Raw genomic sequence first — 24,957 nt, 5'->3', positions numbered from 1 at the left:
GATGCTGGCCCTGGTGCCCCGCCACATGTCAGTCACTTTGGTTTTCTTTCTGCTACAGAAGTCACTCTCCTAACTCTGTCTATTTCTGAACCTAGAGCCCAGCAGGCCTATGCTGCAGTCCCGGCTTACTGCAGAGTGTTTCCATTTCTGGTGCATGAAAATGTTGAGTTATTGTTTGGGTTTTTGTTCCTTATTGCTAGGTCTTTTAGGTTTGGAGCAGAGAGGAAATGTTTAAGGATATGCTCACAGTACCACTTGATGGGGAAGTCTGGAAAGAAACGAAAGTAAAGTGTGACTATAGATAAATCTGTTGGTCAGGAGTCAGAAGTTGAAGAGCATCACAGTGTCCTCAAGGATGGCCTTGTTTCCAAAGACACGAAGATAACCTAACCAAAGGGAATAAGCATGTCAGCTGAGGAATTAAAAATGCTCAAATGCATATTTATTGTAAGACTAACACAGGTACATTCCAAAAAGGAATAGAGAAAAGAGAAAAAAGCATTGCCAGGATAATCCATGCAATTTTCCAAAGTCCATTCCATCAACCCCATGACCTTAAACCTAGAAGAAATGCAATCAAGAGATTAATTATGATACTAACTTCCAAATTTTATTAAAGAATCCATCACCCCTGTAAACTGTCCTTTTAATTGCATGACTCAGAAATTTGCACTGAGGGTCCACCAGTCTCCAGGGCTTTCTAGGATTCTCTTCTCATTGGTGTTCATTCTGCATATTGTAAATTTCTTAAGTTGCTTTCATATTTGTTGCCTTATTCCTACTGTCCAAATGCTGAACTGAGTTTGAACCCCATCAAAGAGCACGTGTTCTCTCTTATAACAGTTCTCACTCATTTACAAAAGGCATCCCCCATTGCCTGGTGTATTTTCCCCATACCTCCAATTTCCTGCTCATGTCTGTTTCTCTTTCTCCCACCAGATGTCATGTGTTTGTTTGTTTCCAGTCCTATGATGTCATCTATGCTGAAGATGCTACTGTTTTAGACCTAGGAGTCTAAAATTTTTTTTAGTCCTAACAATCCTACTTCCTAGGTTAGCGTTTCCTTCTGCCACCACATTTGTACCAGCTGGAGAATCCTTCCATCAGTGTATTTCTGGGCTGAAGTTACCACTGGTAACATTTCTCAAGCCGTTAGTGGTGCAGGAAAGAGCAATATGACTTATCCCATGCATTTCCTAGCTTTCTTTCAGATCAAGAAGAACACTGCTTTCTCTACCTCTTTTCCTATAGTCAGTTCAGTTCGGTTCAGTTCAGTCACTTAATCATGTCCGACTCTTTGTGAGCCCATGAATCGAGCATGCCAGGCCTCCCTGTCCATCACCAACTCCCAGAGTTTACTCAGACTCATGAGTAAAGTAATGCCATCGAGTCAGTAATGCCATCCAGCCATCTCATCCTCTGTCGTCCCCTTCTCCTCCTGCCCCCAATCCCTCCCAGCATCAGAGTCTTTTCTAATGAGTCAGTTCTTCGCATGAGGTGGCCAAAGTACTGGAGTTTCAGCCTCAGCATCATTCCTTCCAAGGAACACCCAGGACTAATCTCCTTTAGGATGGACTGGTTGGATCTCCTTGCAGTCCAAGGGACTCTCAAGAGTCTTCTCCAACACCATAGTTCAAAAGCATCAATTCTTTGGCGCTCAGCTTTCTTCACAGTCCAACTCTCACATCCATACATGACCACTGGAAAAACCATAGCCTTGACTAGACGGACCTTTGTTGGCAAAGTAATGTCTCTGCTTTTCAATATGCTGTCTAGGTTGGTCATAACTTTTCTTCCAAGGAGCAAGCGTCTTTTAATTTCATGGCTGCAGTCACCATCTGCAGTGATTTTGGAGCCCCCAAAAATAAAGTCTGACACTGTTTCCACTGTTTCCCCATCTATTTCCCATGAAGTGATGGGACCAGATGCCATGATCTTAGTTTTCCTATAGTGACACAACCTAATTCCTTACTCTTGTATTCCACTTCCATTTCCCCCTAGAGAATCCCTCTTTCTTTCAGTTAGAGTCAAATCTAGGGGCTTTCCCCCCAAACTTCCCCCCTTTCCTAAGTTATTCTCATTCCTTCCCTACAACATATAGGGTTACACTGTTTGTCTGACTGGTGTCATCATTTTCTTTATGTTCTCTCTCCCTTGAATTGCAAGACAAAATATATTTTTAAAGCTAGATCTATTCTTGTCCATGTTCTAGACTTGCCACTTGTACATGAAGGTGTTCTTTAGAGCAAGCTTTGATTCTCACCTTTCTCCCTTTCTCACTCTATGTGTTCTTTCTACACAATTTGTTTTTTCTTATGGAACTTCAATTTCCTTCTATAGACTAAAGGCATGAAAATGGTATTTACAAGAATAAGTGTGCAGTTAAGTATAATTGAAAACAAATTTAGGCATGTATGATCAAAGACCTCATGAACAAATCTAAAAGATAAGCAAACCTGATTAGGAGACAGTATTTGTCATGTACTTTAAAGATTATCTTACAGAGTAATAAGAAAAAGATTAGTGATATAATAGAAGTGCAAACAGAGGCTATGAGTAGATGATTCACAAAAAATACAAATGGTCATTAAACATATGAAAAGATGCTCAATCTCACTAGTAACCATAAAAATACAAGTTAAAACAATAATGGCAAACTTTCTATGCACTAGATTGCCAAAAATGGTTGATTTTCTTCCTGAACTTGTGCAAGGTTTGGGGGAATGAGTACTTTCAGATATTAGTAGTGGCGATACAAATTGGCTCAACCAGTTTGTACTTTTGCTACAACTCGTAAGTTCTACACATAGACTTCTATCATAATATGGCCCAGAAACTTATATGAGGGTTCCATGCAGCACTATTTATGATAGAAGTTAGTAACACTTTAACTATCTATCAAATAGGAAATAGCTAAACAAGTTAGATTCACAGTATTATATAGCAGTTAAAAGGAGTACACTAAATCAATTTGCATCAGCATGGATAAATCATAAAACATTAATGTTCATTTAAGAAGGCAAACTACAGAATAATATGTGTAATATGTTGGGGGCTTCCCAGGTGGCTCAGTGGTAAAGAATTCACCTCCCATCAGTTCAGTCCCTGGGTCGGGAAAATTCCCTGGAGTAGGAAATGGCAACCCTCTCCAGTATTTTTGCCTGGAAAATTCCATGGACAGAGGAGCCTGGTGGACTAATAGGTCACCATTTGTCAAATACACACACACACACACACACATGATATTAAAACAATATTCTGCATTGGAAATAAAAGCAAAAATAAACAAATGGGACCTAATTAAACTTAAAAGCTTCTGCACAACAAAGGAAACTATTAGCAAGGTGAAAAGACAGCCTTCAGAATGGGAGAAAATAGTAGCAAATGAAGCAACTGACAAACAACTAACCTCAAAAATATACAAGCAACTCCTACAGCTCAACTCCAGAAAAATAAATGACCAAATCAAAAAATGGGCCAAAGAACTAAATAGACATTTCTCCAAAGAAGACATACAGATGGCTAACAAATACATGAAAAGATGCTCAACATCACTCATTAGCAGAGAAATGCAAATCAAAACCACTATGAGGTACCATTTCACACCAGTCAGAATGGCTGTGATCCAAAAGTCTACAAGCAATAAATGCTGGAGAGGGTGTGGAGAAAAGGGAACGCTCTTACACTGTTGGTGGGAATGCAAACTAGTACAGCCACTATGGAGAACAGTGTGGAGATTCCTTAAAAAACTGGAAATAGAACCGCCTTATGATCCAGCAATCCCACTGCTGGGCATACACACTGAGGAAACCAGAAGGGAAAGAGACACGTGTACCCCAATGTTCATCGCAGCACTGTTTATAATAGCCAGGACATGGAAGCAACCTAGATGTCCATCAGCAGATGAATGGATAAGAAAGCTGTGGTATATATACACAATGGAGTACTACTCAGCCATTAAAAAGAACACATTTGAATCAGTTCTAATGAGGTGGATGAAACTGGAGCCTATTATACAGAGTGAAGTAAGCCAGAAAGAAAAACACCAATACAGTATACTAACGCATATATATGGAATTTAGAAAGATGGTAACAATAACCCTGTGTACGAGACAGCAAAAGAGACACTGATGTATAGAACAGTCTTTTGGACTCTATGGGAGAGGGAGAGGGTGGGATGATTTGGGAGAATGGCATTGAAACATGTATAATATCATATATGAAATGAGTCGCCAGTCCAGGTTTGATGCACGATACTGGATGCTTGGGGCTGGTGCACTGGGACAACCCAGAGGGATGGTATGGGGAGGGAGGAGGGAGGAGGGTTCAGGATGGGGAGCACATGTATACCTGTGGTGGATTCATTTCGATATTTGGCAAAACCAATACAATATTGTAAAGTTTAAAAATAAAATAAAATTTTAAAAAAAAATTAAAAAAAAACAATATTCTGAAAACTCATAATAGTGATAACCTCCAGGAATGGAGGAAAAGAATGTATCACAAACGGGAAGCAGGGTAACAGCCAATATTTTAAAGAGCTTATTAAATATGATATAGTGTTCAAGTGTTTTACATAAATTATTGCATTTTATCCTTAAAACCGCCCTATAAGGTAGGTATTAACAACATTTCCATTCTCCAGATAAAGAAACTTAGGCACAGACAGGTTAAGTAACTTGCCTAAAGTTACACAGTCAGTTAATTGGTAGAGTACAACTTAAGCCAAGATAATCTGGCTATAGGCCTCCTTTAATAATGATGCTTGGGATACACATTGGGGGCAATAAGACAGTGCTCCAGGAGGACCTCACAGCCACTTTAACTGTAGGTTTCTGGTCTGTTGAAAGGAGAGTGTATTCAGGAATCACTTATATTGTTAAAAGTCAATTCCAAATAGGAAAAGCAATTACTGATACATCTTAGATGGAACCACATCAAAAAGGAAAAGATGAATGAGTGAACAAAGAGAAGAAGGAAAGAAGGATGGGAGAGAGAGAAAAGGAGGGGGGGAGAGAGGAAGTTTTCTCCCATATGTTTTCTAGCTTGAAGGAATGAATGAAGGGAAGGAGAGAGGCAACAAAAAAGGAGAGAAAAGGACTCTTTATCTGTTTAGTGATGAATTTCATTGTGCTATCTTATCAGACACTTCTAGTGATCTAATATCTATGCCATTATTAGAATTTATCTCAGCCCATATTGAGAAAAAGGAGATTAAAGGGAAATAAAACCCTCGGATAGTGCATGCATTCTCCTGTCCACAAATGTGAGCACCACCTGTCCAAAATTCTCTACAGAGCTCTTTCTTCTGTGAGCTGAGCCCTCCTTTGCCCTTGAAACTAATTCTTAGTGCACTATGACCAGTTCTTTTCCATTATCCAGAGAGGTTAACTGGCCTGCAGTCATCCTCATTGTTTGGCTCTGATGCAGAGAAAAGACAATTCCAATGAAATTTCAATTAAATCAAGGAGAGAAAGAAAAGTTCTTCTTAGTACCAAAAGTCATTCATTGTCCCCCAAGATCATCCAGGGGACAGTAGAGCACCTCTGTCTAGGAAGAGCTCTCTTTAATCACCCCAGCTCTATAGGAAACCTATTTTCCTAAAAACTCAATCAAAGAAAGCCCTGCAATATAAGAACCTCAAAAGGAATTGTGTTTACCCTTCCTTTCAGCATAGAGAAAGTTCCAGGCCCTCGCACAATGCCCTAACTGTGTTCTTGGACTTGACCAATCAATCCAGTGTCTGCTGGCAACCTCTTTGCAAGTGGAGTAGTAACCGAGGGATGTGAGATTTGAGCTCCCCCAAGTGGCCGGTCCCATCACTTCATGGCAAATAGATGGGGAAACAATGGAAACAGTGACAGACATTTTTTTGAGCTCCAAAATCACTGTGGATGGTGACTGCAGCCATGAAAGAGAAGACGCTTGCTCCTTGGAAGAAAAGTTATGACAAACCTAGACAGCATATTAAAAAGCAGAGACATTACTTTGCCGAGAAAAGTCCATCTAGTCAAAGCTATGGTTTTTCCAGGAGTCACGTATGGATGTGAGAGTTGGACTATAAAGGTGAGCATCAAAGAATTGATGCTTTTGAACTATGGTGTTGGAGAAGACTCTTGAGAGTCCCTTCAACTGCAAGGAAATCAAACCAGTCAGTCCTAAAGGAAATCAACCCTCAATATTCATCAGAAGGACTGATGCTGAAGCTGAAGCTCCAATACTTTGGCCACCTGATGCAAAGAGCTGACTCACTGAAAAGACCCTGATGCTGGGAAGGATTGAGGGCAGAAGGAGAAGGGGACGACAGAGGACGAGATGGATGGTTAGCCTCACCAACTCAACGGACATGAGTTTAGGCAAGCTCGGGGAGATAGTGAATGACAGGGAAGCCTGGCATGTTGCAGTCCTTGGGGGTGCAAAGAGCGACTTTGGACATGACTGAGCGACTGAACAACAAAGTGGCTGAAACCTTCTGCTCACCTGGATGGGTAAGCTGGATTTTTTCTAGCTATTCTGAACTTCTCAACTCTTTGTGAAATCCATTTATCTTCTTTTGATGTATTTTTATAGTGTTTTCTGAAATATTATTCTGTGATGAGTTCTTATCCTGAAACATTGAATATTACAGTATTTATGACTGGGGTTAGCCCAGAATTTTTCTCCATAATAGATTGTACAATCTGCTTATTCTTTTCTGTCTGTTTTTGTCAACCCACATGGCACTATTTATGTGAACTCATTTTTGGAGCCTTTTTTTTTTTTTAATTTTTAGGGCCGTGATACAATTAACTTAGTACCAGACTTTCCAAATATTCTGTGACAGAGGAGAAAAATGACTTTGTGTGTGTAATTTACTCTAAAGTAGTTCTCAAAACAAATCATCTAGACCTATGATTAAGAACAAAATAAGGGCTTCCGTGGTGGCCTGCTGGTTAGGAATCCACCTGCCAATGCAAGGGACACTGGTTGAATCCCTGGTCCAGAAAGATCCCACATGCCATGGAGCAACTAATCCCAAATACCACAGTTACTGACCCCACATGCAAGAGCCCATGCTTGGTGGCAAGAGAAGCCACTGCAATGAGAAGCCCTTGAACTGCAGCAAAGAGCAGCGTCCCAGTCACTGCAACTAGAAAAAGCCAGCGCATAACAGCAAAGACCCAGCACAGCCAAAAATGAATAAAGTAAAATCTTTTTTAAAAAAAGAACAAAACAAAACTTGAGTTTGATCCACATTGCAAGCATGCTAAGTCACTTCAGTTGTGTCCAACTCTTTTCAACCCCATGGGCCGTAGCCCACCAGACTCCTCTGTCCATGAGATTCTCCAGGCAAGAATACTGGAGTGGGTTGTCATGCCCTTCTCCACGGGATCTTTCCTACCCAGGGATTGAACCCTCATCTCTTATGTCTCCTGCATTGGCAGGTAGAGTCTTTATCACTAGCGCCACCTACATTCCTCACCCCTGTATAACTCAAGAGCACAAAACACAGAGCCCCTTAGCCAAAGCTTGGAGTATTTCCTTCCTCCTCTGTCTTAGGAACTCCTTCCAGATACAGAGCTAGTCTTGAATTTGGCAATTTTTCTTGCCGCAGAAGCATATTTTCTCATTTCAAAAAGAAAAAAGTTCTTTCTCTTAAAGAGTAAGATAACCAAAGTTAAAAGGCAAACCACAAATTGGGCAATACTGCAATGACTATGATAAAGCACTTACATAAAACTCTGGGAGAAAGATTATAACCGCGATCAAAAGAAGATATAAATGTTATTTCCAAAAGAGGAAACACTAATGAGCAACAAAAGTTGCAAATACTTCACCCTCTAAAGAGATCAAAGAAATGAAAATTAAAACAAGATAACATTATGTCTACTTGTTAACAAAGATGTTTGAAATGCCAAAATGACGCATTCACGTGCAGTAAAATAGACTTTGGACAACTTATTTTTGAAAACAAGCTGACGGTTTTCAAGTCTTATTCCTCTCCCTTCTGCTGCCCCACATCCGGGCAAGCTGGTAAGAAAGCACAGATGTTCCCTTCTTTCATGCAGATAAGTTCCAACTGTACAAGCCCTGGCCCATGCCTGAGAAGCCACATCTGTAGCCCACCTGTTAACCCAATAAAAGCCCAAACCAGCCACATTTCTTGTTCTCTCAAGCCATTTTGAGACATGCTTGCTACTTTTTTCAAAATGTCTCAAAACGTGAGTGATAAACCTCTTTCTGTCTTCTTGGGGTGTGTGTGTGAGTGTGTTATCACCAGTCTTGACACCTGAACCAACTGTGGGTAGGTGGTCCATCTCATCTCTACAAAAACCCTGCTACTTGAGGTGTTAGCTTCACATGGTCAAGACAGTATTTGCCAGATCCTTGAGTGTAAAGCTGTGTTTTTCCCATTTTGTCATCAATAAATATTTCCTAGAGAGATAACTATATAAAATCTGATTCTTTACCTCACTTTCACTCACTGGTTTTGATACCCATTAATATTAATCATCACTCTAGTTTTTGCCAAATGGAGATTTTCTAATATCATCAATTCTTCCACATTTAGTAATTAGCTTTCTATTCAAAGGATTTTCTCTAGCCTTATTTATTTATTTATCCAACTTTATTGAGATATAATTGATACATCTCAATTATATGAGAAGTTTTTACCCTTTGACCAATTATTTCCATTTCCTCTACCTCCTAGCCCTTGGCAACTACCATATTACTCTCTGCTTCTGTGAGTTTGACTTTTGTAGATTCCACATGTTAAGTGAGATCATACAGTATTTCTCTTTCTCTGACTTGTTTCACTTAGCATAATGTCCTCAAATTCCATCCGTATTGTTGTGAATGGCAGGATTTCCTTTTTTATAACTGAATCATACTCTACTGTATGCATGTATTCCAGATTTTCTTTATCCATTCATATGTAGATGAATACTCAGGCTTTTTCTATGTCTTAACAATTGTGAATAATGCTGCAGAGAACATGGGGGTGCAGGTATCTCTTCAAGATACTGATTTCATTTCCTTCAGATCTATACCCGGAAGTGAGATTGTTGGACCATATGGTGATTCTAAATTTCAGGAAACTCCATACTGTGTTAATTTACTTTCTTACCAACAATGTACAAGAGTTCTAATTTCTCCAAAACCTCAGAAATCCTTGTTATCTCTTGTTTTGGGTAATAGACATTCTATCAAGTATGAGGTGATATCTGATTATGGTATTGATTTACATTTCCCTGATGATTAGTGATGTTGAGTATCTTTTCATGAACTTGTTTTGTATATCTTTGGGGAAATGTCTATGCATTTTTAAAAGCAAACAATTTGATTATTTTCCCTATTGAGTTATATGAGTTTCTTACTTGTTTTGGATATGAACACTTTATCAGATATATGATTTGCAAACACTTTATTCCATCTTATACATAACCTCTTCATTTTGTTGACACTTGCTATGCAGAAGTTTTTTAGTTTACAGACCCACTTGTTTATTTTTGGTTTTGTTGCTTGTGTTTTTAGTATCATATCCAAAAAGTTATTATAAAGACCAGTGTCAAGAAGCTTTTACCCTATATTTTCTCCCAGGAGTTTTAAAGTTTCAGGCTTTACATTTAAGTGTTTAACCCATTTCAAGTTAAATTTTGTGATTTTGTGAGTGGTATAAGACAGAAATCGAATTTCATTCTTTTGCTTGTGAATTTCTAGTTTTCCCAACACTTTATTGAAATAGAGTATCCTTTCCCCTTTGAATTTTCTTCGCTCCTTTGTCAAATATTAGTTGATGGTAAATGTGCAGGGTTTCTTCTGAGCTCTCTGTTCTGTTCTATGGTTCCATGTGTCTATTTATGCCAGTATCATGCTGTTTTAAATACTATTGCTTTGTGTTTCTGCAGTTGGGACCACAGCAAGTCAGTCACCTGACTATGAGCTTGTCTTGCCAAAATAGCTCTCCTTGGTCTTGAACCATACCAAGTTTTCATGATCTCCTACCTGGTACCGAAGACTCTTATGGAAGCAGTTTTATTTATAGTTTTTCACCATTTTTCCAATGTTATGCTGATGCTACACTGCCTTGATTATAGTATCTTTATAAGTTTTGAAATCAAGCATTATAAGCCCCCAAACTTTCTTTTTCTTTTTCAAAGTTTTTGGTTATTCTAAGCCCCTTGAATTTCCATATAAACTGGAAAATCAGACTGTCATTTGCAAAGAAAAACAAAACAAAACTGTTGAGATTCATACTGGATTGTAGTTTAGGGAGATTAGATCAGATCAGATCAGATCAGTCGCTCAGTCATGTCTGACTCTTTGTGAACTGGCATCTTAATAATATCTACTATTTTAATTCATGAACACAGTATATTCCTCCATTTAGTTGTCTCTTTTAATTGCATTGTTTCCAGTGAGAAGTCTGTGGTTACCCTTATCTTTCTTCTCCTTTACATATGAATTTTTTCTCTGGCTACTTTTAAGATTTTTCTATCACCGTGAGAGTTGGACTATAAAGAAAATTGATCACCGAAGAATTGATGCTTTTGAAATGTGGTGTTGGAGAAGATTCTTGAGAGTCCCTTGGACAACAAGGAGATCCAACTAGTCCATCCTAAAGGAAATCAGTCCTGAATATTCTTTGGAAGGACTGATGCTGAAACTGAAACTCCAATACTTTGGCCACCTGATGCAAAGAACTGACTCATTGGAAAAGACCCTGATGCTGGGAAAGATTGAAAGTGGGAAGAGAAGGGACGACAGGGGATGAAATGGTTGGATGGCATCACCGACTCAATGGACATGAGTTTGAGTAAAGGAGTTCATTGAGCTTCTCAGATGTGGGTTTAGAGTTTTATCAAATTTAGAAATTTTTTATCCACTATTTAATTGCATCTTTTTCTATCTTCACTTACCTCCTTTAGGATCTCCCCTTATATGTGTATTAAGCTGTTTGAACTTGTCTCAAGTTCATTGAAGCTCAGTTCACTTTTTTCCGTTTTTTTTTCTTTTTCTCTGTTTCACTTTTTATGGTTTTATTGTTATGCTTTAAAATTTACTAATCTTCCCTTCTGCAGTGACCAACCCACTGTTAATTCCATCCAATGTATATTTTATTTCAGACTTTTTTGTGGGGGGTTGCACCCTGTAGCACATGGGATCTTAGTTCCCTGACCACAGATATAACCCATTCCCCCTGCATTGGAAGCATAGAGTCTTAACCTCTGCACCACTGGGGAAGTCACTTCCAAATATATTTTTAATCTTGAGAAGTTTGAGTTTTCAAAATTTTTTCATGACTCTTCTTAATTATTCATACTTTAACTTACTGTCTCAGATATATAAAATATAATTACAATATCCAGTTTTGATGTCCTTGTCTACTAATTCTATAACCTATGTTATTTCGGAGTCTATTTCTATTGACCCATTTTTTTCCATTACGGTTCATATTTTCCTACTTCTTTGTATAACTGCTAACTTTTTATAGACTATTAAACACTGTTAATTTTACCTGTGAGGTACTGGGTTTTATTTTTTCATATTTATACAAATATTCTTGAGCTTTGTTCTTGGAGTAAAGATACTTTGAAAGATTTCAAGTCTTTTGAGGCTTGATTTTTTTTTAATTTTATTTTATTTTTAAACTTTACATAATTGTATTAGTTTTGCCAATCATTTTGAGGCTTGATTTTATACTTTTTTATGTGAGGCCAGAATAGCTTTTAATCTAAGGACAAATTTGTCCCACTGATGCACAGCCTTATCCTTCTGGTATATAACTCTGACATCCATAACTCACGCTGTCTATCCACCCTGGCCAGGGGATTACAGGCTCTTCTAAGCCCTATGTGAATCCCAGTGATTTTTCCTTCTAGTCCTTTTATGCAGTTCTTTCCCCAAACTTCATAATTTCCTCACACTAACATGCTGTTCAGTACTCAGGCGAAAACTCTGATGCTCTTCAGATCTCTAGAGCTGTATTTTTGTGCAGTTGTTTCTTTGCTACTATGCCCCATGAGTTCCAACTGCTGTGGCCCCAGTGGACTCACACTGCCACCTCCTCATAGGCTCCACGGAAAATCCAGTTCCTTTTGGACAATGTCTTGTCCAAAAGCAAACATTTTCTTAATGGCATTTTGATGAAGCAAAAAGGAAGAAAGAAAGAAAGAGTAAGAAAATAAATACTGTTTAAGAAAGAGAATGGGGATTTCCCTGGTGGTACAGTGGATAAGCATTCACCTACCAACATAGGGGACATAGGGGATCCCTGGTCTGGGCAGATCCCACATGCTACGGAGCAACTAACCCCCACGCCACAACTACTGAGTCTGTGCTATAGGGCCTGTGTGCTGCAGCTACTGAAGTCCACACGCCTAGAGCCTGTGCTCTGCAACAAGAGAAGCCACTGCAATGAGAACCTCTGCACCACAAATAGAGAGTAGCCCCCACTTGTCCTAGCAGCAACTAAAGAAAGCCCACCCACAGCAATGAAGGCCCAGGGCTGCCAAAATAAATAGATAAATGAATTTTTAAATGAAAAGAAAGTGAATGGAAAGGTAAGGCAGAAGAAGTAAAAGAAGAAGTGGCAAAATTGCTTATAGAATTTTTAATAACATTGGAGAAGGCTTATGATGCTTAACATTTTAAAGAACTCAAAAGTGTACATACAATACAGACTCAATTATGAATACACAAACACACACAGTGGCTCAGACGGTAAAGAATCTACCTGCAATGCGGGAGACCCAGGTTCAATCTCTGGGTCAAGAAGATCCCCTGGAGGAGGGCATGGCAACCTTCTCCAGTATTCTTGCCTGGAGAATCCCATGGACACAGGAGCCTGGCGGGCTGCAGTCCATGGGGGTCACAAAGAGTCGGATATGACTGAGTGATTTCAAACACACACACACATACAAAAATCTCGGCCAAGACTAAGATACTTAAAACACTGCCTTTTGGAATAGAATTTTTCTTATAGTTTTCCTGTATTTTCTATCATTTTAAAAAGCAATAGTTAAGTAGCATTTTCATAAGAAAGAAGAAAAATACAACTGAGATAAACTGCATTCACCTTAAAATAAGAAGGAAAATAATGAGAAAAAGAGATCAAAACGTCTCAAATTTTGTCATAATTTTTTAGGTAGAATGCTTCTACGAGTTTTCATATGGAGATAGGAAGGTCCACGTATTTAACTTCCCAAAACAGCACCACTCACCACCATCGTCGTCACTAAAAATGTAGCCGTTGAAGATCTGACCTGTAATTTCAAACAAGACGCTACACAACACTAGGTTACACTGCCTTCTGCCTTAAACACTGACCTGAAGATTCTCCAATGATAGTCAGTGATCAAAGACCCACTGGCATCTGAAATGAATGCCAAAAATCGGGCTCCAGCTCTCCAAATTCCTGACTTACTGCAATGATGCTACAAGTAGGTTTTCAGAGGGGATACTGAACTTGACTGTAACATTTAAACTCCATAAAAAATCAAAGAAAAAGGGAACATTATTTTAAACATCCCCAAGAACAAATAAATCTGTAGGGATTACTGCCTTTAGAAACCTAATTCTCTTTGCTGGACTTAGATTTTGCATGTCCTCCAACCACGCTTCCTCTCCCATCTTGTATTGATGAATTCAGTGTTTGTAGGATTTAAAGAGACTTTGTGTAAAGATAGTTTATCTAAATGAACATAAACAAAATAAAAATAGTCTTTCCCCCCAAAAGCAAACATTTTGCCTTTTTGTTCACTGATTTCCCAGTAAAACTCAGTGCTGCTCCTTCTATGAAAACCTCGGATTTGCCATGGCTAACTCAGTTTTCTGCTATTCTGTTCATACATATTAAAAGACTCAATGACATAATTGGCTTTGCTTTTCACTCAGTTGCTTAGGGCTTATAAAAATAAAACACAAATACCCACAGCTGTTCAAGGCAATCACTCAGCTCTTTGAGAAAAAAATTACAGATACAGGGACAGGTGGCCTCAGTCCCAGCACAACATTCAGAATCAAGGGTACAGGGACTGCAGCTGTGTTTTAGGGGAAAAACAGCAAAGTTCCTGGCTTTCTGAGCTAATTATAGTTATAATATGGACACACAAGATCAAGAGAGTAATGTGTCTTGAATTTGACCAACCAATATCCAAAGCCTTTGTCTATGGGAGTACCTCAGCATTTCTGATTATCCAAAGGAGATAGTTCAGCAATCCAGCAAACGAGGAGTTAGCAGCACACTTGACTCCTAGTGGTGAGGTTGGTAAAGAGCATACCAGGACCTGGTCCCAGACCTGATCCAGTCCTAGCTCTCTCTTTGTGGCAGCCCTCAGTCGTCTCTTTCCTCTCTACGGTACATGGGATACGTACCCATGTACACAATGTATCAGGTACCCTGGATCCTACCTGGTCAAGTGTCTTCAGCCGTAAAGCCAGTGGAAAGGACTCTGAACTCAAGCAAACATGGTTCCTTTTTTTTCAGTTTAGAAATTAACAGCAGGGAAATACTATCTTCCTACCCGAGAAGACCAGTGCTGAGAGTTGGGTATGTTCTGAAGTTATGTCCACGTGAGTTTTCATATGTCCTGGGACTCACAATGTGTGTGGTCTGTGTGCACATATGAAGGTGTGTAGTTTGTATGATAAGACAAAAATGGAAGGTGGATTAAAAAGAAGAAAGAAAAGTAGAAAAAAATATGCCAGGAGATCTACCCCGCCCTTTCTGCAGCTAGCCTAATTACAATAATTTGGCTTTCTAAGTACAGTTGAGCAAAGGCATGAAGACAGGGGCTTCCCTGGTGGGTCAGACAGTAAAGAATCTTCCCAAAATGTCAGAGACCTAGGTTGGATCCCTGGGTGGGGAAGACCCCCTGGAGAAGGGAATGGCTACCCAGTATTCTTGCCTGGAGAATTCCATGCACAGAGGAGCCTGGCAAGCTACAGTCCACAGGGTCCCAAAGAGTTGAACACAACTGAGCAACTAGCACACACATACACGCATGAAGATAGAGCAAGGGAAGGTGATAGTCCAGATGGCTTTGAAGGAGAATAACTAAGGGGGTGATACTGGCTGGTTCTACCCTTAATATCTTCAGGGCCCCCAATCTAGTAAAGCTTCCAGCTGCTACCCAGAGGATGTGAGATTACAGGAGTCATGACTCTTGCTTCAAACATAGCTGTCCTAGCTGCCTTCAGCTGTGGCTACCCCCAGAGCTTGCCTTATGAGCGCTTAAATCTCAGAACTCCTGCACAACAGTTTTCAGCTTTATTTACATTTCTAGCTTCATCACAGAATAGGGTTGGAGCTCCTATTCCACGTCTCAGTTCTATTGCCACAGCCCTGTTCATTCTTCCTTGAAGTGGCAAGTGAATCAAACAGCAGCTTAAATCTTAATGCCATCTTTCTGTCCTATATTATCATAAAGTCTTTCTAAAATAATTCAAACATTGATTTGGGGGCTATACTGGCACTGCTCAAACATTTTTTATGCAGCCCACTTAGACGTATCTGACTCTTAGTGACACCATGGACCCTCTGCCCATAGAATTTTCCAGCAAGAATACTGGAGTGGGTTGCCATTTCCTTCTCCAGGGGATCTTCCCAAACCAGGGATCAAACTTGCATTTCCTGCATTGGCAGGCAGATTCTTTACCACTGCGTCACATGGGAAGCTTGACCTTCATTCATTCTAAATTTTCAATGGAAAAAAAATTTGAGAATAATCAAGATGATACAAGAAAAAATCTAACAAAGAGAAAAGCTAGTGGTAATTTTTCATATGTTAATAAATGTTTGTTAAGTGAATGAATATATGTATAACAATAGAACTTCATTACCAAATCAAGTCAAAACTAGTAATGCACTCATAAAGATCATTTCTTCCAAACTTCAGATTTTGGCGCATCCTTAAATTTTGTACCTGAGGTGAGTGCCTCACTTGCCTTACTCTGCTGCTGCTGCTGCTAAGTCGCTTCAGTCGTGTCCAACTCTGTGCGACCCCATAGACAGCAGCCCACCAGGCTCCTCCATCCCTGGGATTCTCCAGGCAAGAACACTGGAGTGGGTTGCCATTTCCTTCTCCAATGCATGAAAGTGAAAAGTGAAGGTGAAGCTGCTCAGTCGTGTCTGACTCTTAACGACCCCATGGACTGCAGCCCACCAGCCTCCTCTGTTCATGGGATTTTCCAGGCAAGAGTACTGGAGTGGGGTGCCATTGCCTTCTCCGTGCCTTACTCTAGCCTGGGCCTTATTTAAAACTCAGCAATTTTCTAGTTTCTAGTTTTAATCATACCTCGAAAATCATGTCACTTTTCTATAAGCATGTAAGGAGGATCTTAGCAGATCACTTCCCAACCCATCTGGAGGCTCTTTATGATCTAGGCCCTTTGGATTTGCTGTTCCTTACCCTGCATTACTCTTCCCATCTTCACATGGTTGGCTGCCTCTAATCCTTAACAGATTGTCTTATCAGAGAATTCTTCACCAAACTACTTCTAAAATTAGTTTTTTAGTAACTCTCATTTATTATTTGGAACACAAAATCCTGTTTCTTTCATAGCACTTTTAAAAATTGCATTTATTCACTTATTTGCTGAGATCTTTATCACATGTGCTCCCAGCCCCCATTACTCTATAAAGTCCCAGAGGATAGGGACCTTATCTTGTTCTCAATATATATTGATTGAATGAGTGAAGAAACTAAGGGAGACTTAGAAACACTTATATAAGCGGGGGACCTCCATGGGCAGAAGACTTTCATTCTGCTTCCTGTTGAACATCTGGAATGCAATCACCTTTCCAGTTGTCCCAGCACCCAGCAGAGACACGAACTCCTGAAAGTAAATCGGGTGGTGAGCATGGTTTGGGAGATGTGCTATAGATGGGATTCATTTATCACTGAAAACTGGCAAGGGGGTTTGAAAGAAAAAGTACAAGTCAGGGTAGAAGTTGAATGTGTAATGCAAGGGAAGAGTGTTGTGGGCCAGGGCCAAATGGGAGTCAAAACCAGACTGTAAGGGGTTTCCATAGATCCTAGATCCTGTCAACCAGGGAAAACACTGGCCCTGATCAAACTAGAGAGGCCAGAACACAAGTTACCCTAGGCAGTGGCTTCACCGTGGAGTGCACTCAGGTCTGGCATTAATCAGGTGGAGAACTGATAGCACTAAAGAGCCAGAGGACATGGTTTATGAACACAAGGACATCCTCCTCTCAATACCATAAGATTATGTGAGCAAATACACCAAGACACCATCTTGGAGTGAAACAAGAAGGAAGAAGAAAGACCAAAGACCAATAAGATTAGTTAAATTGGTTTTTTTCATATTCATAGATTCCTTTTTGTTTTTCTTTTCAGCAATACTTTTTGTTTTTCCTTTCAGCAATACTTTTTGGGAGGCCTTTTTGAAGAATTATACAATAAACAAGTGATGAGCTGTAAATATATTAAAAACAGAGAAGGATAATAAAAAAATGCTATTATCAAAGCTGATCTGATGCTCAATGGAAAAAATGGAGAAGGGACACTATCATTTTGACTCAATATGCTTAACTTTAGGTTTAAATCACTGAAATGGATTAAGTTTATTTTTCTTCTGAAAAGAAGATCACTTCAATTTTGGAGAAGCATGAATCTACCTTTCCTCAACACATTCAAGTGATAGTGTAAGAAAATTAAAAGATTTCACAGCAAATGAATAACAGAACTCTGATGGGCTATGATTTGGAAACATCAGTCTATATAGCTGATTTGAATACTACCTATTAATGCTTTTTGTCTGGTTCTAAAATGCTTGACTTATAAACTTCTGCTTCTAAGTCACTTCAGTCGTGTCCAACTCTGTGCGACCCCATAGATGGCAGCCCACCAGGCTCTGCCATCCCTGGGATTCTCCAGGCAAGAACACTGGAGTGGGTTGCCATTTCCTTCTCCAATGCATGAAAGTGAAGTCGCTCAGTCATGTGCGACTCTTCACGACCCCATGGACTGCAGCCTACCAGGCTCCTCTGTCCATGGGATTTTCCAGGCAAGAGTACTGGAGTGGGTTGCCATTGCCTTCTCCGAGCTTGGCAATTTCTTAGTAGTCATGTGTTTCAACCTTCCTTATTTTACAAATGAGAAGTGAAAGTGAAAGTCACTCAGTTGTGTTCGACTCTTTGCGACCCCAAGGACTATACAGTCAGATTTCTCCGGGCCAGAATACTGTAATGGGTAGCCTTTCCCTTCTCCAGGGGATCTTACCAACCTAGTGATCAAACCCAGGTCTCCTGCATTGCAGATGGAGTCCTTACCAGCTGAGCCCCAAGGGAAGCCCAAGTCTACTGGAGTGGGTAGCCTATCCCTTCTCCAGCGGATCTTCCTGACCCAGGAATCGAACTGGGGTCTCCTGTATTGCAGGTGGATTCTTTACCAACTGAGCTATCAGGGAAACCCCACAAGTGAGAAAAGAGATATTATTTGTTCATCCCAGTTTTGTTTCTTTAAGATGCCATCCTTACCTCAAAAATCTTGCCAGAATTCATATAGAGGTCCCTACTAAGTCACATGGATCCTCCACCTTCACTCGCCATGCACTCCCATCCTGTTCCAGGCTCTCCCTCTCTTATAATGCTTCATCCAGACTCCCTATCCACTTCATAACTGAATGCAGTATCTCCCCCTTCAGTGGTTCTGACTGCAGAGCCAGATCCATTTCCAAGCAGTTGCTCTCACTATGGCCTTGCAGTAAAATGATCTTATGAGTAGCTTCTAGGTAATCATCTACCTGATTTGACCCGGCCCTCAAGACCTCACACCAGCATATGGACCAGTATTCTTGCCTGGAGAATCCCATGGACAGAGCAGCCTGCTGAGCTACAGTCCATAGGGTCACACAGAGTCAGGCATGACTGAAGCAACTTAGCATGCATGCATGGAAGGCAAGATTCTCAGGTCTGTTCTGACCTTGACAATGAGAATAACTATGTTTTTTATTTTTCCACATCTTGAGCTCTTCAATTAGATCATAGATTCCTTGAAACAAGGGTTATTCATTTTTATATTCTTCCCCATATTATCTAATACAGCTCCTGGCATATAAGTATTGATGAAAATATTGATTAATTGATTTAAATCACTCCCTGGTCACCAATGCAACCCCACACCATATTCTGAGTGAGAAGAGTAGGCAGCTGCCGGCTTGATATAAATTTAGAGTTTAGGAAAGCTTTCCCAACCCAAGGACTGGTTCTCTCTGCCAAGATCCCTAAAATAACCACATTACTCACTCCTTTGAGTCAAGGCCTTGAAAATTCTTGTTAAAATGCAAATGTCATCTGAGAGGGATAACATGAAGTTATCAATACCTATTAATAACATAGAATATGATTAGCTTAGCAGAGCATATAAGATCCAGAGCATGGAAAAGCAGGCTTAAGTCAGTCCCCAAATTTAGGACCTGGTGAGATCAGGAACAGTATCTTGGCAATAGGTGGATATATATCGAAAAGAACAAGTATCTCAGAAAACTCAAATTAGGTAATAGTAAAAATGCATGATACAAAATGTAAAAATGATTAGGAGTCATATAATAACTAATTTTAGGGTACATACTCTGAGTCAGGTGGCTTTCTGGGTGCTTTATATATTTTAGCTCACTTTTCATTTCTTCATCTATAAGACAGGTATAATTATTATTCCACATCTTTAGTTGAAGAAACCAAGAGAGAGAAACATCAAGTGATTTACCTAATGTCAGGAAACCAGTAACAGGCTAGCCCTAGAACAAGCTGTCTGATTCTAGAGTCTCTATGTTGAACCTCCAAGCCACAGCATTTGATTGTTGTTTTCATAATATGGTCATGATTTTGATCACAGAAAGACAGTTGATCATTCATTCCTCTTGAACTCACTCACCTACAATCTACAAGTCTCTCTATGTCTATCCTTTTCCAGTCCACCTGAAACCTAACCCAAGTTCTCTTTATTTCACTTTTAAGAAGCACTCACTCTCTGCCAAGCACTATTCCAGTATTGCATCTCATTTAAGCCTCAGATAAAATATTAATGATTTCTACATGAAGAAATGAAGGCACAGGAATGTTCATTACCCTTGAAGTCATTCTGTAAATATTATCCTGGGGTTTAAACACACAAAGGCTAATTCCTGAGCTCTTTCCATATTTCACTTGTGCTCCCAACCACATGGTTATCCTAAGAATTTCCTAACTTGCTTCCCTTTTGCTGATCTTTCTCCAACTCTGACATCACAAACCATAAGTTTTCCCCTCCTAGCTCCTAATCTGTCACTCAAGGAAGTGAATACTGTGGCTACCACTTCCTCTTGCTGCTCCAGGAATAAGTACCTACCGAATATCTAATGACACATTTGACTACATTAAAAAAAAGAAAAAGAAGAAGAAATTAAACATTTCTCCAAGGACACAAACAATTCAACAAACAAAGGGCAACTCAGTGGGGAGAGGGAAGGGTGGAGGGACAAGATAAAGGTTGGGGATTAAGAGGTACAAGCTACTATGTATAAAATAAATAAGCTACAAGGACATATGGGCTTCCCTGATAGCTCAGCTGGTAAAAAAAAAAAAAAAAAAGTCCGCCTGCAATGCAGGAGACCTGGGTTCGATCCTCGGGTTGGGAAGATCAACCTGGCGAAGGGAACAGATACCCACTCCAGTATTCTGGCTTGGAGAATTCAATGGACTGTATAGTCCACAGGATTGCAGAGAGTCGAACATTACTGAGTGACTTTCATTTTCACTTTTCACCTTCACAAGGACATACAGCAAAACACTGGGAATACAACCAATATTTTATAATGAAATACAACCTCTAAAAACTGGATCACTGGGACTTCCCTGGTGGTCCAGTGGTTAAGACTCTGTGCTTCTGTTGCAGGTTCGAGCCCTAGTTGGGGAAGTTCCATATGCTGCAAGGCACAGCCATAAAAAGAAATTCTGAATCACTATTTTGTATATCTGCAACTTATATAATATTGTATATCAACTATAACTCAATAAAAAAAGGGGGAGGAACAATTTAGGAAAATATTTACAGCACATGTAACAAAGGGCTAATTTTCTTCATTCACAAAGAGCTCTTAGAGGTATCTCTCCTCAAAAAGGAAATATTGGCATGGGATATAAACAGACTAAGTCTATTTTATTGAGCTGGCCAAAAAATTCATTCTGGGTTTTTTGGTACTATCTTATGGGGAAACCCAAACAAACTTTTTCACCAACCCAATGAAGGGTCTGCACTTAGAGATAAGATAGCAGAGTACACCAAAATTGCAACTATTTTCAGAACAACCATCAGTGGAAAATGCCATAATCTACAAGAAAATATTTTCTATAACTAAAGATATAAAAAACGAACCACAATCAGACACAAGGAAAACTTCTTGTCTTCCCCTCTTTACCAGAAAGGGCAGATAGACTCTAAATCATTAGAGACAACACTGGACTCTTATCAGCCCAGAGATGACACCAGAGAATACTACATAACAAACTTTGCTAAAAACACTTGTCCATTTTTGTAGTTGCTCAGTTGCTCAGTCTTGTCCAACTCTTTGTGACCCCGTGGACTGCAGCATGCCAGGCTTCCCTGTCCTTCACCATCGCCCAGAGTTTACTCAAACTCTTGTCCACCGAGTCGGTGATGCCATACAACCATCTCATCTTCTGTCATCCTTTCTCCTCCTGCCTTCAATCTTTCCCAGCATCAGGGTCTTTTTCAGTGAGTTGGCTTTTTGCAACAGGTGGCCAAAGTATTGGAGCTTCAGCTTTAGCATCAGTCCTTCCAATGAATATTCGGGACTGATTTCCTTTAGGATGGACTGATAGGATCTCCTTGCAGTCCAAGGGACTCTCAAGAGTCTTCTCCAATACCACAGCTCAGTTCAGTTCAGTTCAGTTCAGTCACTCAGTCGTGTCCGACTCTTTGCGACCCCATGAACTGCAGCACGCCAGGCCTTCCTGTCCATCACCATCTCCCGGAGTTCACTCAAACTCACGTCCATCGAGTTGGTGATGCCATCCGCCATCTCATCCTCCGTCGTCCCCTTCTCCTCCTGCCCCCAATCCTTCCCAGTATCAGGGTATTTTCCAATGAGTCAACTCTTTACATGAGGTGGCCAAAATACTGGAGTTTCAGCTTTAGCATCAGTCCTTCCAAAGAACACCCAGGACTGATCTCCTTCAGAATGGACTGGTTGGATCTCCTTGCAGTCCAAGGGACTCTCAAGAGTCTTCTCCAACACCACAGTTCAAAAGCATGAATTCTTTGGTGCTCAGCTTTCTTCACAGTCCAACTCTCACATCCATACATGACCACAGGAAAAACCATAGCCTTGACTAGATAGACCTTTGTTGGCAAAGTAATGTCTCTGTTTTTTAATATGCTATCCAGGTTGGTCATAACTTTCCTTGCAAGGAGTAAACGTCTTTTAATTTCATGGCTGCAATCACCATCTGCAGTAATTTTGGAGCCCAAAAAAATAAAGTCTGAAGCTTCTGTTTCCCCATCTATTTCCCATGAAGTGATTGGACCAGATGCCATGATCTTCATTTTCTGAATGTTGAGCTTTAAGCCAACTTTTTCACTCTCTTTCACTTTCATCAAGAGGCTCTTTAGTTATTCTTCACTTTCTGCCATAAGGGCGGTATCATCTGCACATCTGAGGTTATTGATATTTCTCCCAGCAATCTTGATTCCAGCTTGTGCTTCTTCCAGCCAAGCGTTTCTTATGATGTACTCTGCATATAAGTTAAATAAGCAGGGTGACAATATACAGCCTTGACATACTCCTTTTCCTATTTGGAACCAGTCTGTTGTTCCATGTCCAGTTTTAACTGTTGCTTCCTGACCTGCATATAGGTTTCTCAAGAGGCAGGTCAGGTGATCTGGTATTCCCATCTCTTTCAGAATTTTCCACAGTTTATTGTGATCCACACAGTCAAAGGCTTTGGCATAGTCAATAAAGCAGAAATAGATGTTTTTCTGGACCTCTTTTGCTTTTTCCATGATCCAGCAGATGTTGGCAATTTGATCTCTTGTTCCTCTGCCTTTTCTAAAACCAGCTTGAATATCTGGAAGTTCACGGTTTACGTATTGCTGAAGCCTGGCTTGGAGAATTTTGAGCATTACTTTACTAATATGTGAGATGAGTGCAATTGTGGAATAGTTTGAACATTCTTTGGCAATTGCCTTTCTTTGGGATTGGAATGAAAACTGACCTTTTCCAGTCCTGTGGCCACTGCTGAGTTTTCCAAATTTGCTGGCATATTGAGTGCAGCACTTTCACAGCATCATCTTTCAGAATTTGAAATAGCTCAACTGGAATTCCATCACCTCCACTAGCATTAATTCTTTGATGTTCAGCCTTCTTTATGGTCCAACTCTCACATCCATACATGACTACTGGAAAAACCATATAGTTTTGACTATACAGACCTTTGTTGGCAAAGTACTGTCTCTGCTTTTTAATACTCTGTCTAGGTTTGTTAGTTTCCTTTATATATTTATCTTTCCATAATTTGCCATCCCCTAGAAGCTCAAAGTGCTTTTCCTTTGTTTTGTCATGACTCTACAAGTTTATTATTCTTTACTGTGCTCAGTCATGTCCAATTCTTTGCGACCCCGTGAACTGTAAGCCCACCAGGCTCTTCTGTTCATTGTTCTTTATTAAGATGCTATAAAAACCTGGCTGACACCTTGATCTTGGACATCCCAGCTTCCAGGACTGTGAGAAAAAAATGTTTGTTATTTTAGCCACCTAGTGTAGGGTATTTTACTATAGCAGCCCAAGTAGCCATACAAGTCCCTTCGCACTGGAGTTTTAAATTACTTTATGAAGGACAGGGAAGCCTGGCATGCTGCAGTCAATGGGGTCGCAAAGAATCAGAGATGACCGAGTGACTGAACAACAACAAACAACTTCTTTTCTACTCTTACGCTTCCATTGAGGTTCTCATGTTCTTACATGTCTAACTGCCTGTGCCAAGAATGCAAAGCCCTAACTGATCTTTACCAGGACCATTTCTCAGGGTTATCTATAACCCGTGGAGATGAGGCAATGTTTTCCTCTGGGACAAAGAACAGACTTCCTTACAGCTTGCTATAAAACCAAATACAATTGCTTATAATACTATTTACAGCTGATGTTCATCATCAGTGGATTCAGTGTTTCTCTCCTGTAACACAACCCACTACATGTGCAAACATCCATCTGAACCCTGTGTATCCCTGCTATGGGACTTAGGAAACATAGGGACTGAAACAAATATGCTGACTGATGCTTACACTATTAACCAGGCTGTGAGTAACATTGCCCTTTGTATCTTACCCAAAAATCTTGTGTCTTCTGCCAACATCCAGGAAGCTATAATAGGCTAAGTTATTAGCATGTAAGTAGAGTAAAATCAAACGTGCCTGATGGTGGAGCCCCTTTTCCACTTCTATTCCATTGCCCACACATTCTTTTGAAACACTCTTTCTTCCTACATTCACTTCTTTGTTTCTTCTTTTTCTCTTTATTTGGTTATCATAGTTTTAAAATTCCTTTTTCCCTACTAACTTCAAAATTATACTTTCTGTTTTTATTTTTTTATTATCCTTAGGTTATGCTCATGTGCCTCCAAAAAAAAGGTTTGATCAGTGTCCCCTTTCTTCTTCCAAAGTCTACAAAGATTTCAGCATGCTTTAGCACCACTTATACCATCTCTTTTTCCTTGTTACAGTGGCCTTTTAATTTAATTTCACCTCATTTTCATTTTCCTCCCCTTTTATTAGTTTTTTTTTGTTTGCTATATGTAATCGTTCAGGTTTACCACATGTTTACCAATCATTTTGCTCACCATTACCTCTTGCATCCCAATCCTTCCTTTTAGTTTTAATTCTTTTCTTAAAGCAAAGTATATCCTTAAGTAGTTCTTTTAGCAAAGGTTTGTGACAGGCAAATTTTTTCAGTCAC

This window comes from Bubalus kerabau, chromosome 3, assembly GCF_029407905.1.
Source record: "Bubalus kerabau isolate K-KA32 ecotype Philippines breed swamp buffalo chromosome 3, PCC_UOA_SB_1v2, whole genome shotgun sequence".
Lineage (NCBI taxonomy): Eukaryota > Metazoa > Chordata > Mammalia > Artiodactyla > Bovidae > Bubalus > Bubalus kerabau.
This window is presented reverse-complemented; position numbering follows the sequence as displayed.